This window comes from Medicago sativa, chromosome 8 (genome assembly GCF_051527215.1).
Source record: "Medicago sativa cultivar Bolivia chromosome 8, Bolivia_mono, whole genome shotgun sequence".
In the NCBI taxonomy this organism is placed as follows: domain Eukaryota; kingdom Viridiplantae; phylum Streptophyta; class Magnoliopsida; order Fabales; family Fabaceae; genus Medicago; species Medicago sativa.
Window position 1 is genome coordinate 47,690,350 of NC_140756.1, and position 16,501 is coordinate 47,706,850.

Sequence of the window (16,501 nt, forward strand, 5' to 3'; positions counted from 1 at the left end):
CTTGGTGACCAAAATTTAATCCGAACTTTTTTGCCTTGGATTCTTGCCAAATGCCAACAATAGTTCATTATATTTGTGTATTACTCATTGTATGATGATTATGGACCTAATTAACAAGTTACTTCCCCAAAATAAAGTTTAAATTAAGTTCGTCTCGAAAGGAGGAACCTTTGTGACCAAAACTTAATCCGAACTTTTTTGGCTTGGATTCTTGCCAAATGCCTAACATAGTTCATTCTAGTTATGTAATACTAATTTTATGATGATTATGGACCTAATTAACAAGTTACTTCGCCAAAATAAAGTTTAAATTAAGTTCGTCTCGAAAGGAGGAACCTTTGTGACCAAAATTTAATCCGAACTTTTTTGGCTTGGATTCTTGCCAAATGCCTAACATAGTTCATTCTAGTTATGTAATACTAATTTTATGATGATTATGGACCTAATTAACAAGTTACTTCGCCAAAATAAAGTTTAAATTAAGTTCGTCTCGAAAGGAGGAACCTTTGTGACCAAAATTTATTCCGAACTTTTTTGGCTTGGATTCTTGCCAAATGCCTAACATAGTTCATTCTAGTTATGTAATACTAATTTTATGATGATTATGGACCTAATTAACAAGTTACTTCGCCAAAATAAAGTTTAAATTAAGTTTGTCTCGAAAGGAGGAACCTTTGTCACCAAAATTTAATCGAACTTTTTTGGCTTGGATTATTGCCAAATGCCTAACATAGTTCATTCTAGTTATGTAATACTAATTTTATAATGATTATGGACCTAATTAACAAGTTACTTCCCCAAAATAAAGTTTAAATTAAGTTCGTCTCGAAAGGAGGAACCTTTGTGACCAAAATTTAATCCGAACTTTTTTGGCTTGGATTCTTGCTAAATGCCTATAATAATTTATTCTAGTTATGTAATACTAATTTTATGATGATTATGGACCTAATTAACAAGTTACTTTCCCAAAATAAAGTTTAAATTCAGTTCGTCTCCAAAGGAGGAATGTTTGGTGAACAAAATTTATCCTTCCTTTTTTGGCTTGGATTCTTTTCAAATGCCAACTATGGTTCATTATATTTATGTATTACTCATTGTATGATGATTATGGACCTAAGTAACAAGTTACTTCTATAAAATAAAGTTTAAATTAAGTTCGTCTCAAAAGGAGGAACCTTGGTGACCAAAATTTTATCTGAACTTTTTTGGCTTGGATTCTTGCCAAATGCCTAACATAGTTCATTCTAGTTATGTAATACTAATTTTATGATGATTATGGACCTAATTAACGAGTTACTTCTCCAAAATAAAGTTTTAATTAAGTTCGTCTCAAAAGGAGGAACCTTGGTGACCAAAATTTAATCCGAACTTTTTTGGCTTGGATTCTTGCCAAATGCCAACAATAGTTCATTATATTTGTGTATTACTCATTGTATGATGATTATGGACCTAATTAACAAGTTACTGCCCCAAAATAAAGTTTAAATTAAGTTCGTCTCGAACGGAGGAACCTTTGTGACCAAAATTTAATCCGAACTTTTTTGGTTTGGATTCTTGCCAAATGCCTAAGATAGTTCATTCTAGTTATGTAATACTAATTTTATGATGATTATGGACCTAATTAACAAGTTACTTCCCCAAAATAATGGTAAAATTAAGTTCGTCTCCAAAGCAGGAACCTTTGGTGAACAAAATTCATCCTTCCTTTTTTGGCTTGGATTCTTTTCAAATCCCAACTATGGTTCATTATATTTATGTATTACTCATTGTATGATGATTATGGACCTAAGTAACAAGTTACTTCTCCAAAATAAAGTTTAAATTAAGTTCGTCTCAAAAGGAGGAACCTTGGTGACCAAAATTTTATCTGAACTTTTTTGGCTTGGATTCTTGCCAAATGCCTAACATAGTTCATTCTAGTTATGTAATACTAATTTTATGATGATTATGGACCTAATTAACGAGTTACTTCTCCAAAATAAAGTTTTAATTAAGTTCGTCTCAAAAGGAGGAACCTTGGTGACCAAAATTTAATCCGAACTTTTTTGCCTTGGATTCTTGCCAAATGCCAACAATAGTTCATTATATTTGTGTATTACTCATTGTATGATGATTATGGACCTAATTAACAAGTTACTTCCCCAAAATAAAGTTTAAATTAAGTTCGTCTCGAAAGGAGGAACCTTTGTGACCAAAATTTAATCCGAACTTTTTTGGTTTGGATTCTTGCCAAATGCCTAAGATAGTTCATTCTAGTTATGTAATACTAATTTTATGATGATTATGGACCTAATTAACAAGTTACTTCGCCAAAATAAAGTTTAAATTAAGTTCGTCTCGAAAGGAGGAACCTTTGTGACCAAAATTTAATCCGAACTTTTTTGGCTTGGATTCTTGCCAAATGCCTAACATAGTTCATTCTAGTTATGTAATACTAATTTTATGATGATTATGGACCTAATTAACAAGTTACTTCGCCAAAATAAAGTTTAAATTAAGTTCGTCTCGAAAGGAGGAACCTTTGTGACCAAAATTTAATCCGAACTTTTTTGGCTTGGATTCTTGCCAAATGCCTAACATAGTTCATTCTAGTTATGTAATACTAATTTTATGATGATTATGGACCTAATTAACAAGTTACTTCGCCAAAATAAAGTTTAAATTAAGTTCGTCTCGAAAGGAGGAACCTTTGTGACCAAAATTTATTCCGAACTTTTTTGGCTTGGATTCTTGCCAAATGCCTAACATAGTTCATTCTAGTTATGTAATACTAATTTTATGATGATTATGGACCTAATTAACAAGTTACTTCCCCAAAATAATGGTAAAATTAAGTTCGTCTCCAAAGCAGGAACCTTTGGTGAACAAAATTCATCCTTCCTTTTTTGGCTTGGATTCTTTTCAAATCCCAACTATGGTTCATTATATTTATGTATTACTCATTGTATGATGATTATGGACCTAAGTAACAAGTTACTTCTCCAAAATAAAGTTTAAATTAAGTTCGTCTCAAAAGGAGGAACCTTGGTGACCAAAATTTTATCTGAACTTTTTTGGCTTGGATTCTTGCCAAATGCCTAACATAGTTCATTCTAGTTATGTAATACTAATTTTATGATGATTATGGACCTAATTAACGAGTTACTTCTCCAAAATAAAGTTTTAATTAAGTTCGTCTCAAAAGGAGGAACCTTGGTGACCAAAATTTAATCCGAACTTTTTTGCCTTGGATTCTTGCCAAATGCCAACAATAGTTCATTATATTTGTGTATTACTCATTGTATGATGATTATGGACCTAATTAACAAGTTACTTCCCCAAAATAAAGTTTAAATTAAGTTCGTCTCGAAAGGAGGAACCTTTGTGACCAAAATTTAATCCGAACTTTTTTGGTTTGGATTCTTGCCAAATGCCTAAGATAGTTCATTCTAGTTATGTAATACTAATTTTATGATGATTATGGACCTAATTAACAAGTTACTTCGCCAAAATAAAGTTTAAATTAAGTTCGTCTCGAAAGGAGGAACCTTTGTGACCAAAATTTAATCCGAACTTTTTTGGCTTGGATTCTTGCCAAATGCCTAACATAGTTCATTCTAGTTATGTAATACTAATTTTATGATGATTATGGACCTAATTAACAAGTTACTTCGCCAAAATAAAGTTTAAATTAAGTTCGTCTCGAAAGGAGGAACCTTTGTGACCAAAATTTAATCCGAACTTTTTTGGCTTGGATTCTTGCCAAATGCCTAACATAGTTCATTCTAGTTATGTAATACTAATTTTATGATGATTATGGACCTAATTAACAAGTTACTTCGCCAAAATAAAGTTTAAATTAAGTTCGTCTCGAAAGGAGGAACCTTTGTGACCAAAATTTATTCCGAACTTTTTTGGCTAGGATTCTTGCCAAATGCCTAACATAGTTCATTCTAGTTATGTAATACTAATTTTATGATGATTATGGACCTAATTAACAAGTTACTTCGCCAAAATAAAGTTTAAATTAAGTTCGTCTCGAAAGGAGGAACCTTTGTCACCAAAATTTAATCGAACTTTTTTGGCTTGGATTATTGCCAAATGCCTAACATAGTTCATTCTAGTTATGTAATACTAATTTTATAATGATTATGGACCTAATTAACAAGTTACTTCCCCAAAATAAAGTTTAAATTAAGTTCGTCTCGAAAGGAGGAACCTTTGTGACCAAAATTTAATCCGAACTTTTTTGGCTTGGATTCTTGCTAAATGCCTATAATAATTTATTCTAGTTATGTAATACTAATTTTATGATGATTATGGACCTAATTAACAAGTTACTTTCCCAAAATAAAGTTTAAATTCAGTTCGTCTCCAAAGGAGGAATGTTTGGTGAACAAAATTTATCCTTCCTTTTTTGGCTTGGATTCTTTTCAAATGCCAACTATGGTTCATTATATTTATGTATTACTCATTGTATGATGATTATGGACCTAAGTAACAAGTTACTTCTATAAAATAAAGTTTAAATTAAGTTCGTCTCAAAAGGAGGAACCTTGGTGACCAAAATTTTATCTGAACTTTTTTGGCTTGGATTCTTGCCAAATGCCTAACATAGTTCATTCTAGTTATGTAATACTAATTTTATGATGATTATGGACCTAATTAACGAGTTACTTCTCCAAAATAAAGTTTTAATTAAGTTCGTCTCAAAAGGAGGAACCTTGGTGACCAAAATTTAATCCGAACTTTTTTGGCTTGGATTCTTGCCAAATGCCAACAATAGTTCATTATATTTGTGTATTACTCATTGTATGATGATTATGGACCTAATTAACAAGTTACTGCCCCAAAATAAAGTTTAAATTAAGTTCGTCTCGAACGGAGGAACCTTTGTGACCAAAATTTAATCCGAACTTTTTTGGTTTGGATTCTTGCCAAATGCCTAAGATAGTTCATTCTAGTTATGTAATACTAATTTTATGATGATTATGGACCTAATTAACAAGTTACTTCCCCAAAATAATGGTAAAATTAAGTTCGTCTCCAAAGCAGGAACCTTTGGTGAACAAAATTCATCCTTCCTTTTTTGGCTTGGATTCTTTTCAAATCCCAACTATGGTTCATTATATTTATGTATTACTCATTGTATGATGATTATGGACCTAAGTAACAAGTTACTTCTCCAAAATAAAGTTTAAATTAAGTTCGTCTCAAAAGGAGGAACCTTGGTGACCAAAATTTTATCTGAACTTTTTTGGCTTGGATTCTTGCCAAATGCCTAACATAGTTCATTCTAGTTATGTAATACTAATTTTATGATGATTATGGACCTAATTAACGAGTTACTTCTCCAAAATAAAGTTTTAATTAAGTTCGTCTCAAAAGGAGGAACCTTGGTGACCAAAATTTAATCCGAACTTTTTTGCCTTGGATTCTTGCCAAATGCCAACAATAGTTCATTATATTTGTGTATTACTCATTGTATGATGATTATGGACCTAATTAACAAGTTACTTCCCCAAAATAAAGTTTAAATTAAGTTCGTCTCGAAAGGAGGAACCTTTGTGACCAAAATTTAATCCGAACTTTTTTGGTTTGGATTCTTGCCAAATGCCTAAGATAGTTCATTCTAGTTATGTAATACTAATTTTATGATGATTATGGACCTAATTAACAAGTTACTTCGCCAAAATAAAGTTTAAATTAAGTTCGTCTCGAAAGGAGGAACCTTTGTGACCAAAATTTAATCCGAACTTTTTTGGTTTGGATTCTTGCCAAATGCCTAAGATAGTTCATTCTAGTTATGTAATACTAATTTTATGATGATTATGGACCTAATTAACAAGTTACTTCCCCAAAATAATGGTAAAATTAAGTTCGTCTCCAAAGCAGGAACCTTTGGTGAACAAAATTCATCCTTCCTTTTTTGGCTTGGATTCTTTTCAAATCCCAACTATGGTTCATTATATTTATGTATTACTCATTGTATGATGATTATGGACCTAAGTAACAAGTTACTTCTCCAAAATAAAGTTTAAATTAAGTTCGTCTCAAAAGGAGGAACCTTGGTGACCAAAATTTTATCTGAACTTTTTTGGCTTGGATTCTTGCCAAATGCCTAACATAGTTCATTCTAGTTATGTAATACTAATTTTATGATGATTATGGACCTAATTAACGAGTTACTTCTCCAAAATAAAGTTTTAATTAAGTTCGTCTCAAAAGGAGGAACCTTGGTGACCAAAATTTAATCCGAACTTTTTTGCCTTGGATTCTTGCCAAATGCCAACAATAGTTCATTATATTTGTGTATTACTCATTGTATGATGATTATGGACCTAATTAACAAGTTACTTCCCCAAAATAAAGTTTAAATTAAGTTCGTCTCGAAAGGAGGAACCTTTGTGACCAAAATTTAATCCGAACTTTTTTGGTTTGGATTCTTGCCAAATGCCTAAGATAGTTCATTCTAGTTATGTAATACTAATTTTATGATGATTATGGACCTAATTAACAAGTTACTTCGCCAAAATAAAGTTTAAATTAAGTTCGTCTCGAAAGGAGGAACCTTTGTGACCAAAACTTAATCCGAACTTTTTTGGCTTGGATTCTTGCCAAATGCCTAACATAGTTCATTCTAGTTATGTAATACTAATTTTATGATGATTATGGACCTAATTAACAAGTTACTTCGCCAAAATAAAGTTTAAATTAAGTTCGTCTCGAAAGGAGGAACCTTTGTGACCAAAATTTAATCCGAACTTTTTTGGCTTGGATTCTTGCCAAATGCCTAACATAGTTCATTCTAGTTATGTAATACTAATTTTATGATGATTATGGACCTAATTAACAAGTTACTTCGCCAAAATAAAGTTTAAATTAAGTTCGTCTCGAAAGGAGGAACCTTTGTGACCAAAATTTATTCCGAACTTTTTTGGCTTGGATTCTTGCCAAATGCCTAACATAGTTCATTCTAGTTATGTAATACTAATTTTATGATGATTATGGACCTAATTAACAAGTTACTTCGCCAAAATAAAGTTTAAATTAAGTTCGTCTCGAAAGGAGGAACCTTTGTCACCAAAATTTAATCGAACTTTTTTGGCTTGGATTATTGCCAAATGCCTAACATAGTTCATTCTAGTTATGTAATACTAATTTTATAATGATTATGGACCTAATTAACAAGTTACTTCCCCAAAATAAAGTTTAAATTAAGTTCGTCTCGAAAGGAGGAACCTTTGTGACCAAAATTTAATCCGAACTTTTTTGGCTTGGATTCTTGCTAAATGCCTATAATAATTTATTCTAGTTATGTAATACTAATTTTATGATGATTATGGACCTAATTAACAAGTTACTTTCCCAAAATAAAGTTTAAATTCAGTTCGTCTCCAAAGGAGGAATGTTTGGTGAACAAAATTTATCCTTCCTTTTTTGGCTTGGATTCTTTTCAAATGCCAACTATGGTTCATTATATTTATGTATTACTCATTGTATGATGATTATGGACCTAAGTAACAAGTTACTTCTATAAAATAAAGTTTAAATTAAGTTCGTCTCAAAAGGAGGAACCTTGGTGACCAAAATTTTATCTGAACTTTTTTGGCTTGGATTCTTGCCAAATGCCTAACATAGTTCATTCTAGTTATGTAATACTAATTTTATGATGATTATGGACCTAATTAACGAGTTACTTCTCCAAAATAAAGTTTTAATTAAGTTCGTCTCAAAAGGAGGAACCTTGGTGACCAAAATTTAATCCGAACTTTTTTGGCTTGGATTCTTGCCAAATGCCAACAATAGTTCATTATATTTGTGTATTACTCATTGTATGATGATTATGGACCTAATTAACAAGTTACTGCCCCAAAATAAAGTTTAAATTAAGTTCGTCTCGAAAGGAGGAACCTTTGTGACCAAAACTTAATCCGAACTTTTTTGGCTTGGATTCTTGCCAAATGCCTAACATAGTTCATTCTAGTTATGTAATACTAATTTTATGATGATTATGGACCTAATTAACAAGTTACTTCGCCAAAATAAAGTTTAAATTAAGTTCGTCTCGAAAGGAGGAACCTTTGTGACCAAATTTTAATCCGAACTTTTTTGGCTTGGATTCTTGCCAAATGCCTAACATAGTTCATTCTAGTTATGTAATACTAATTTTATGATGATTATGGACCTAATTAACAAGTTACTTCGCCAAAATAAAGTTTAAATTAAGTTCGTCTCGAAAGGAGGAACCTTTGTGACCAAAATTTATTCCGAACTTTTTTGGCTTGGATTCTTGCCAAATGCCTAACATAGTTCATTCTAGTTATGTAATACTAATTTTATGATGATTATGGACCTAATTAACAAGTTACTTCGCCAAAATAAAGTTTAAATTAAGTTCGTCTCGAAAGGAGGAACCTTTGTCACCAAAATTTAATCGAACTTTTTTGGCTTGGATTATTGCCAAATGCCTAACATAGTTCATTCTAGTTATGTAATACTAATTTTATAATGATTATGGACCTAATTAACAAGTTACTTCCCCAAAATAAAGTTTAAATTAAGTTCGTCTCGAAAGGAGGAACCTTTGTGACCAAAATTTAATCCGAACTTTTTTGGCTTGGATTCTTGCTAAATGCCTATAATAATTTATTCTAGTTATGTAATACTAATTTTATGATGATTATGGACCTAATTAACAAGTTACTTTCCCAAAATAAAGTTTAAATTCAGTTCGTCTCCAAAGGAGGAATGTTTGGTGAACAAAATTTATCCTTCCTTTTTTGGCTTGGATTCTTTTCAAATGCCAACTATGGTTCATTATATTTATGTATTACTCATTGTATGATGATTATGGACCTAAGTAACAAGTTACTTCTATAAAATAAAGTTTAAATTAAGTTCGTCTCAAAAGGAGGAACCTTGGTGACCAAAATTTTATCTGAACTTTTTTGGCTTGGATTCTTGCCAAATGCCTAACATAGTTCATTCTAGTTATGTAATACTAATTTTATGATGATTATGGACCTAATTAACGAGTTACTTCTCCAAAATAAAGTTTTAATTAAGTTCGTCTCAAAAGGAGGAACCTTGGTGACCAAAATTTAATCCGAACTTTTTTGGCTTGGATTCTTGCCAAATGCCAACAATAGTTCATTATATTTGTGTATTACTCATTGTATGATGATTATGGACCTAATTAACAAGTTACTGCCCCAAAATAAAGTTTAAATTAAGTTCGTCTCGAACGGAGGAACCTTTGTGACCAAAATTTAATCCGAACTTTTTTGGTTTGGATTCTTGCCAAATGCCTAAGATAGTTCATTCTAGTTATGTAATACTAATTTTATGATGATTATGGACCTAATTAACAAGTTACTTCCCCAAAATAATGGTAAAGTTAAGTTCGTCTCCAAAGCAGGAACCTTTGGTGAACAAAATTCATCCTTCCTTTTTTGGCTTGGATTCTTTTCAAATCCCAACTATGGTTCATTATATTTATGTATTACTCATTGTATGATGATTATGGACCTAAGTAACAAGTTACTTCTCCAAAATAAAGTTTAAATTAAGTTCGTCTCAAAAGGAGGAACCTTGGTGACCAAAATTTTATCCGAACTTTTTTGGCTTGGATTCTTGCCAAATGCCTAACATAGTTCATTCTAGTTATGTAATACTAATTTTATGATGATTATGGACCTAATTAACGAGTTACTTCTCCAAAATAAAGTTTTAATTAAGTTCGTCTCAAAAGGAGGAACCTTGGTGACCAAAATTTAATCCGAACTTTTTTGCCTTGGATTCTTGCCAAATGCCAACAATAGTTCATTATATTTGTGTATTACTCATTGTATGATGATTATGGACCTAATTAACAAGTTACTTCCCCAAAATAAAGTTTAAATTAAGTTCGTCTCGAAAGGAGGAACCTTTGTGACCAAAATTTAATCCGAACTTTTTTGGTTTGGATTCTTGCCAAATGCCTATGATAGTTCATTCTAGTTATGTAATACTAATTTTATGATGATTATGGACCTAATTAACAAGTTACTTCGCCAAAATAAAGTTTAAATTAAGTTCGTCTCGAAAGGAGGAACCTTTGTGACCAAAATTTAATCCGAACTTTTTTGGTTTGGATTCTTGCCAAATGCCTAAGATAGTTCATTCTAGTTATGTAATACTAATTTTATGATGATTATGGACCTAATTAACAAGTTACTTCCCCAAAATAATGGTAAAATTAAGTTCGTCTCCAAAGCAGGAACCTTTGGTGAACAAAATTCATCCTTCCTTTTTTGGCTTGGATTCTTTTCAAATCCCAACTATGGTTCATTATATTTATGTATTACTCATTGTATGATGATTATGGACCTAAGTAACAAGTTACTTCTCCAAAATAAAGTTTAAATTAAGTTCGTCTCAAAAGGAGGAACCTTGGTGACCAAAATTTTATCTGAACTTTTTTGGCTTGGATTCTTGCCAAATGCCTAACATAGTTCATTCTAGTTATGTAATACTAATTTTATGATGATTATGGACCTAATTAACGAGTTACTTCTCCAAAATAAAGTTTTAATTAAGTTCGTCTCAAAAGGAGGAACCTTGGTGACCAAAATTTAATCCGAACTTTTTTGCCTTGGATTCTTGCCAAATGCCAACAATAGTTCATTATATTTGTGTATTACTCATTGTATGATGATTATGGACCTAATTAACAAGTTACTTCCCCAAAATAAAGTTTAAATTAAGTTCGTCTCGAAAGGAGGAACCTTTGTGACCAAAATTTAATCCGAACTTTTTTGGTTTGGATTCTTGCCAAATGCCTAAGATAGTTCATTCTAGTTATGTAATACTAATTTTATGATGATTATGGACCTAATTAACAAGTTACTTCGCCAAAATAAAGTTTAAATTAAGTTCGTCTCGAAAGGAGGAACCTTTGTGACCAAAACTTAATCCGAACTTTTTTGGCTTGGATTCTTGCCAAATGCCTAACATAGTTCATTCTAGTTATGTAATACTAATTTTATGATGATTATGGACCTAATTAACAAGTTACTTCGCCAAAATAAAGTTTAAATTAAGTTCGTCTCGAAAGGAGGAACCTTTGTGACCAAAATTTAATCCGAACTTTTTTGGCTTGGATTCTTGCCAAATGCCTAACATAGTTCATTCTAGTTATGTAATACTAATTTTATGATGATTATGGACCTAATTAACAAGTTACTTCGCCAAAATAAAGTTTAAATTAAGTTCGTCTCGAAAGGAGGAACCTTTGTGACCAAAATTTATTCCGAACTTTTTTGGCTTGGATTCTTGCCAAATGCCTAACATAGTTCATTCTAGTTATGTAATACTAATTTTATGATGATTATGGACCTAATTAACAAGTTACTTCGCCAAAATAAAGTTTAAATTAAGTTCGTCTCGAAAGGAGGAACCTTTGTCACCAAAATTTAATCGAACTTTTTTGGCTTGGATTATTGCCAAATGCCTAACATAGTTCATTCTAGTTATGTAATACTAATTTTATAATGATTATGGACCTAATTAACAAGTTACTTCCCCAAAATAAAGTTTAAATTAAGTTCGTCTCGAAAGGAGGAACCTTTGTGACCAAAATTTAATCCGAACTTTTTTGGCTTGGATTCTTGCTAAATGCCTATAATAATTTATTCTAGTTATGTAATACTAATTTTATGATGATTATGGACCTAATTAACAAGTTACTTTCCCAAAATAAAGTTTAAATTCAGTTCGTCTCCAAAGGAGGAATGTTTGGTGAACAAAATTTATCCTTCCTTTTTTGGCTTGGATTCTTTTCAAATGCCAACTATGGTTCATTATATTTATGTATTACTCATTGTATGATGATTATGGACCTAAGTAACAAGTTACTTCTATAAAATAAAGTTTAAATTAAGTTCGTCTCAAAAGGAGGAACCTTGGTGACCAAAATTTTATCTGAACTTTTTTGGCTTGGATTCTTGCCAAATGCCTAACATAGTTCATTCTAGTTATGTAATACTAATTTTATGATGATTATGGACCTAATTAACGAGTTACTTCTCCAAAATAAAGTTTTAATTAAGTTCGTCTCAAAAGGAGGAACCTTGGTGACCAAAATTTAATCCGAACTTTTTTGGCTTGGATTCTTGCCAAATGCCAACAATAGTTCATTATATTTGTGTATTACTCATTGTATGATGATTATGGACCTAATTAACAAGTTACTGCCCCAAAATAAAGTTTAAATTAAGTTCGTCTCGAACGGAGGAACCTTTGTGACCAAAATTTAATCCGAACTTTTTTGGTTTGGATTCTTGCCAAATGCCTAAGATAGTTCATTCTAGTTATGTAATACTAATTTTATGATGATTATGGACCTAATTAACAAGTTACTTCCCCAAAATAATGGTAAAGTTAAGTTCGTCTCCAAAGCAGGAACCTTTGGTGAACAAAATTCATCCTTCCTTTTTTGGCTTGGATTCTTTTCAAATCCCAACTATGGTTCATTATATTTATGTATTACTCATTGTATGATGATTATGGACCTAAGTAACAAGTTACTTCTCCAAAATAAAGTTTAAATTAAGTTCGTCTCAAAAGGAGGAACCTTGGTGACCAAAATTTTATCCGAACTTTTTTGGCTTGGATTCTTGCCAAATGCCTAACATAGTTCATTCTAGTTATGTAATACTAATTTTATGATGATTATGGACCTAATTAACGAGTTACTTCTCCAAAATAAAGTTTTAATTAAGTTCGTCTCAAAAGGAGGAACCTTGGTGACCAAAATTTTATCGGAACTTTTTTGGCTTGGATTCTTGCCAAATGCCTAACATAGTTCATTCTAGTTATGTAATACTAATTTTATGATGATTATGGACCTAATTAACGAGTTACTTCTCCAAAATAAAGTTTTAATTAAGTTCGTCTCAAAAGGAGGAACCTTGGTGACCAAAATTTAATCGAACTTTTTTGGCTTGGATTATTGCCAAATGCCTAACATAGTTCATTCTAGTTATGTAATACTAATTTTATAATGATTATGGACCTAATTAACAAGTTACTTCCCCAAAATAAAGTTTAAATTAAGTTCGTCTCGAAAGGAGGAACCTTTGTGACCAAAATATAATCCGAACTTTTTTGGCTTGGATTCTTGCTAAATGCCTATAATAATTTATTCTAGTTATGTAATACTAATTTTATGATGATTATGGACCTAATTAACAAGTTACTTCCCCAAAATAAAGTTTAAATTAAGTTCGTCTCCAAACGAGGAACGTTTGGTGAACAAAATTTATCCTTCCTTTTTTGGCTTGGATTCTTTTCAAATGCCAACTATGGTTCATTATATTTATGTATTACTCATTTTATGATGATTATGGACCTAAGTAACAAGTTACTTCTATAAAATAAAGTTTAAATTAAGTTCGTCTCAAAAGGAGGAACCTTGGTGACCAAAATTTTATCTGAACTTTTTTGGCTTGGATTCTTGCCAAATGCCTAACATAGTTCATTCTAGTTATGTAATACTAATTTTATGATGATTATGGACCTAATTAACGAGTTACTTCTCCAAAATAAAGTTTTAATTAAGTTCGTCTCAAAAGGAGGAACCTTGGTGACCAAAATTTAATCCGAACTTTTTTGGCTTGGATTCTTGCCAAATGCCAACAATAGTTCATTATATTTGTGTATTACTCATTGTATGATGATTATGGACCTAATTAACAAGTTACTGCCCCAAAATAAAGTTTAAATTAAGTTCGTCTCGAACGGAGGAACCTTTGTGACCAAAATTTAATCCGAACTTTTTTGGTTTGGATTCTTGCCAAATGCCTAAGATAGTTCATTCTAGTTATGTAATACTAATTTTATGATGATTATGGACCTAATTAACAAGTTACTTCCCCAAAATAATGGTAAAATTAAGTTCGTCTCCAAAGCAGGAACCTTTGGTGAACAAAATTCATCCTTCCTTTTTTGGCTTGGATTCTTTTCAAATCCCAACTATGGTTCATTATATTTATGTATTACTCATTGTATGATGATTATGGACCTAAGTAACAAGTTACTTCTCCAAAATAAAGTTTAAATTAAGTTCGTCTCAAAAGGAGGAACCTTGGTGACCAAAATTTTATCTGAACTTTTTTGGCTTGGATTCTTGCCAAATGCCTAACATAGTTCATTCTAGTTATGTAATACTAATTTTATGATGATTATGGACCTAATTAACGAGTTACTTCTCCAAAATAAAGTTTTAATTAAGTTCGTCTCAAAAGGAGGAACCTTGGTGACCAAAATTTAATCCGAACTTTTTTGCCTTGGATTCTTGCCAAATGCCAACAATAGTTCATTATATTTGTGTATTACTCATTGTATGATGATTATGGACCTAATTAACAAGTTACTTCCCCAAAATAAAGTTTAAATTAAGTTCGTCTCGAAAGGAGGAACCTTTGTGACCAAAATTTAATCCGAACTTTTTTGGTTTGGATTCTTGCCAAATGCCTAAGATAGTTCATTCTAGTTATGTAATACTAATTTTATGATGATTATGGACCTAATTAACAAGTTACTTCGCCAAAATAAAGTTTAAATTAAGTTCGTCTCGAAAGGAGGAACCTTTGTGACCAAAATTTAATCCGAACTTTTTTGGTTTGGATTCTTGCCAAATGCCTAAGATAGTTCATTCTAGTTATGTAATACTAATTTTATGATGATTATGGACCTAATTAACAAGTTACTTCCCCAAAATAATGGTAAAATTAAGTTCGTCTCCAAAGCAGGAACCTTTGGTGAACAAAATTCATCCTTCCTTTTTTGGCTTGGATTCTTTTCAAATCCCAACTATGGTTCATTATATTTATGTATTACTCATTGTATGATGATTATGGACCTAAGTAACAAGTTACTTCTCCAAAATAAAGTTTAAATTAAGTTCGTCTCAAAAGGAGGAACCTTGGTGACCAAAATTTTATCTGAACTTTTTTGGCTTGGATTCTTGCCAAATGCCTAACATAGTTCATTCTAGTTATGTAATACTAATTTTATGATGATTATGGACCTAATTAACGAGTTACTTCTCCAAAATAAAGTTTTAATTAAGTTCGTCTCAAAAGGAGGAACCTTGGTGACCAAAATTTAATCCGAACTTTTTTGCCTTGGATTCTTGCCAAATGCCAACAATAGTTCATTCTAGTTATGTAATACTAATTTTATGATGATTATGGACCTAATTAACAAGTTACTTCGCCAAAATAAAGTTTAAATTAAGTTCGTCTCGAAAGGAGGAACCTTTGTCACCAAAATTTAATCGAACTTTTTTGGCTTGGATTATTGCCAAATGCCTAACATAGTTCATTCTAGTTATGTAATACTAATTTTATAATGATTATGGACCTAATTAACAAGTTACTTCCCCAAAATAAAGTTTAAATTAAGTTCGTCTCGAAAGGAGGAACCTTTGTGACCAAAATTTAATCCGAACTTTTTTGGCTTGGATTCTTGCTAAATGCCTATAATAATTTATTCTAGTTATGTAATACTAATTTTATGATGATTATGGACCTAATTAACAAGTTACTTTCCCAAAATAAAGTTTAAATTCAGTTCGTCTCCAAAGGAGGAATGTTTGGTGAACAAAATTTATCCTTCCTTTTTTGGCTTGGATTCTTTTCAAATGCCAACTATGGTTCATTATATTTATGTATTACTCATTGTATGATGATTATGGACCTAAGTAACAAGTTACTTCTATAAAATAAAGTTTAAATTAAGTTCGTCTCAAAAGGAGGAACCTTGGTGACCAAAATTTTATCTGAACTTTTTTGGCTTGGATTCTTGCCAAATGCCTAACATAGTTCATTCTAGTTATGTAATACTAATTTTATGATGATTATGGACCTAATTAACGAGTTACTTCTCCAAAATAAAGTTTTAATTAAGTTCGTCTCAAAAGGAGGAACCTTGGTGACCAAAATTTAATCCGAACTTTTTTGGCTTGGATTCTTGCCAAATGCCAACAATAGTTCATTATATTTGTGTATTACTCATTGTATGATGATTATGGACCTAATTAACAAGTTACTGCCCCAAAATAAAGTTTAAATTAAGTTCGTCTCGAACGGAGGAACCTTTGTGACCAAAATTTAATCCGAACTTTTTTGGTTTGGATTCTTGCCAAATGCCTAAGATAGTTCATTCTAGTTATGTAATACTAATTTTATGATGATTATGGACCTAATTAACAAGTTACTTCCCCAAAATAATGGTAAAATTAAGTTCGTCTCCAAAGCAGGAACCTTTGGTGAACAAAATTCATCCTTCCTTTTTTGGCTTGGATTCTTTTCAAATCCCAACTATGGTTCATTATATTTATGTATTACTCATTGTATGATGATTATGGACCTAAGTAACAAGTTACTTCTCCAAAATAAAGTTTAAATTAAGTTCGTCTCAAAAGGAGGAACCTTGGTGACCAAAATTTTATCTGAACTTTTTTGGCTTGGATTCT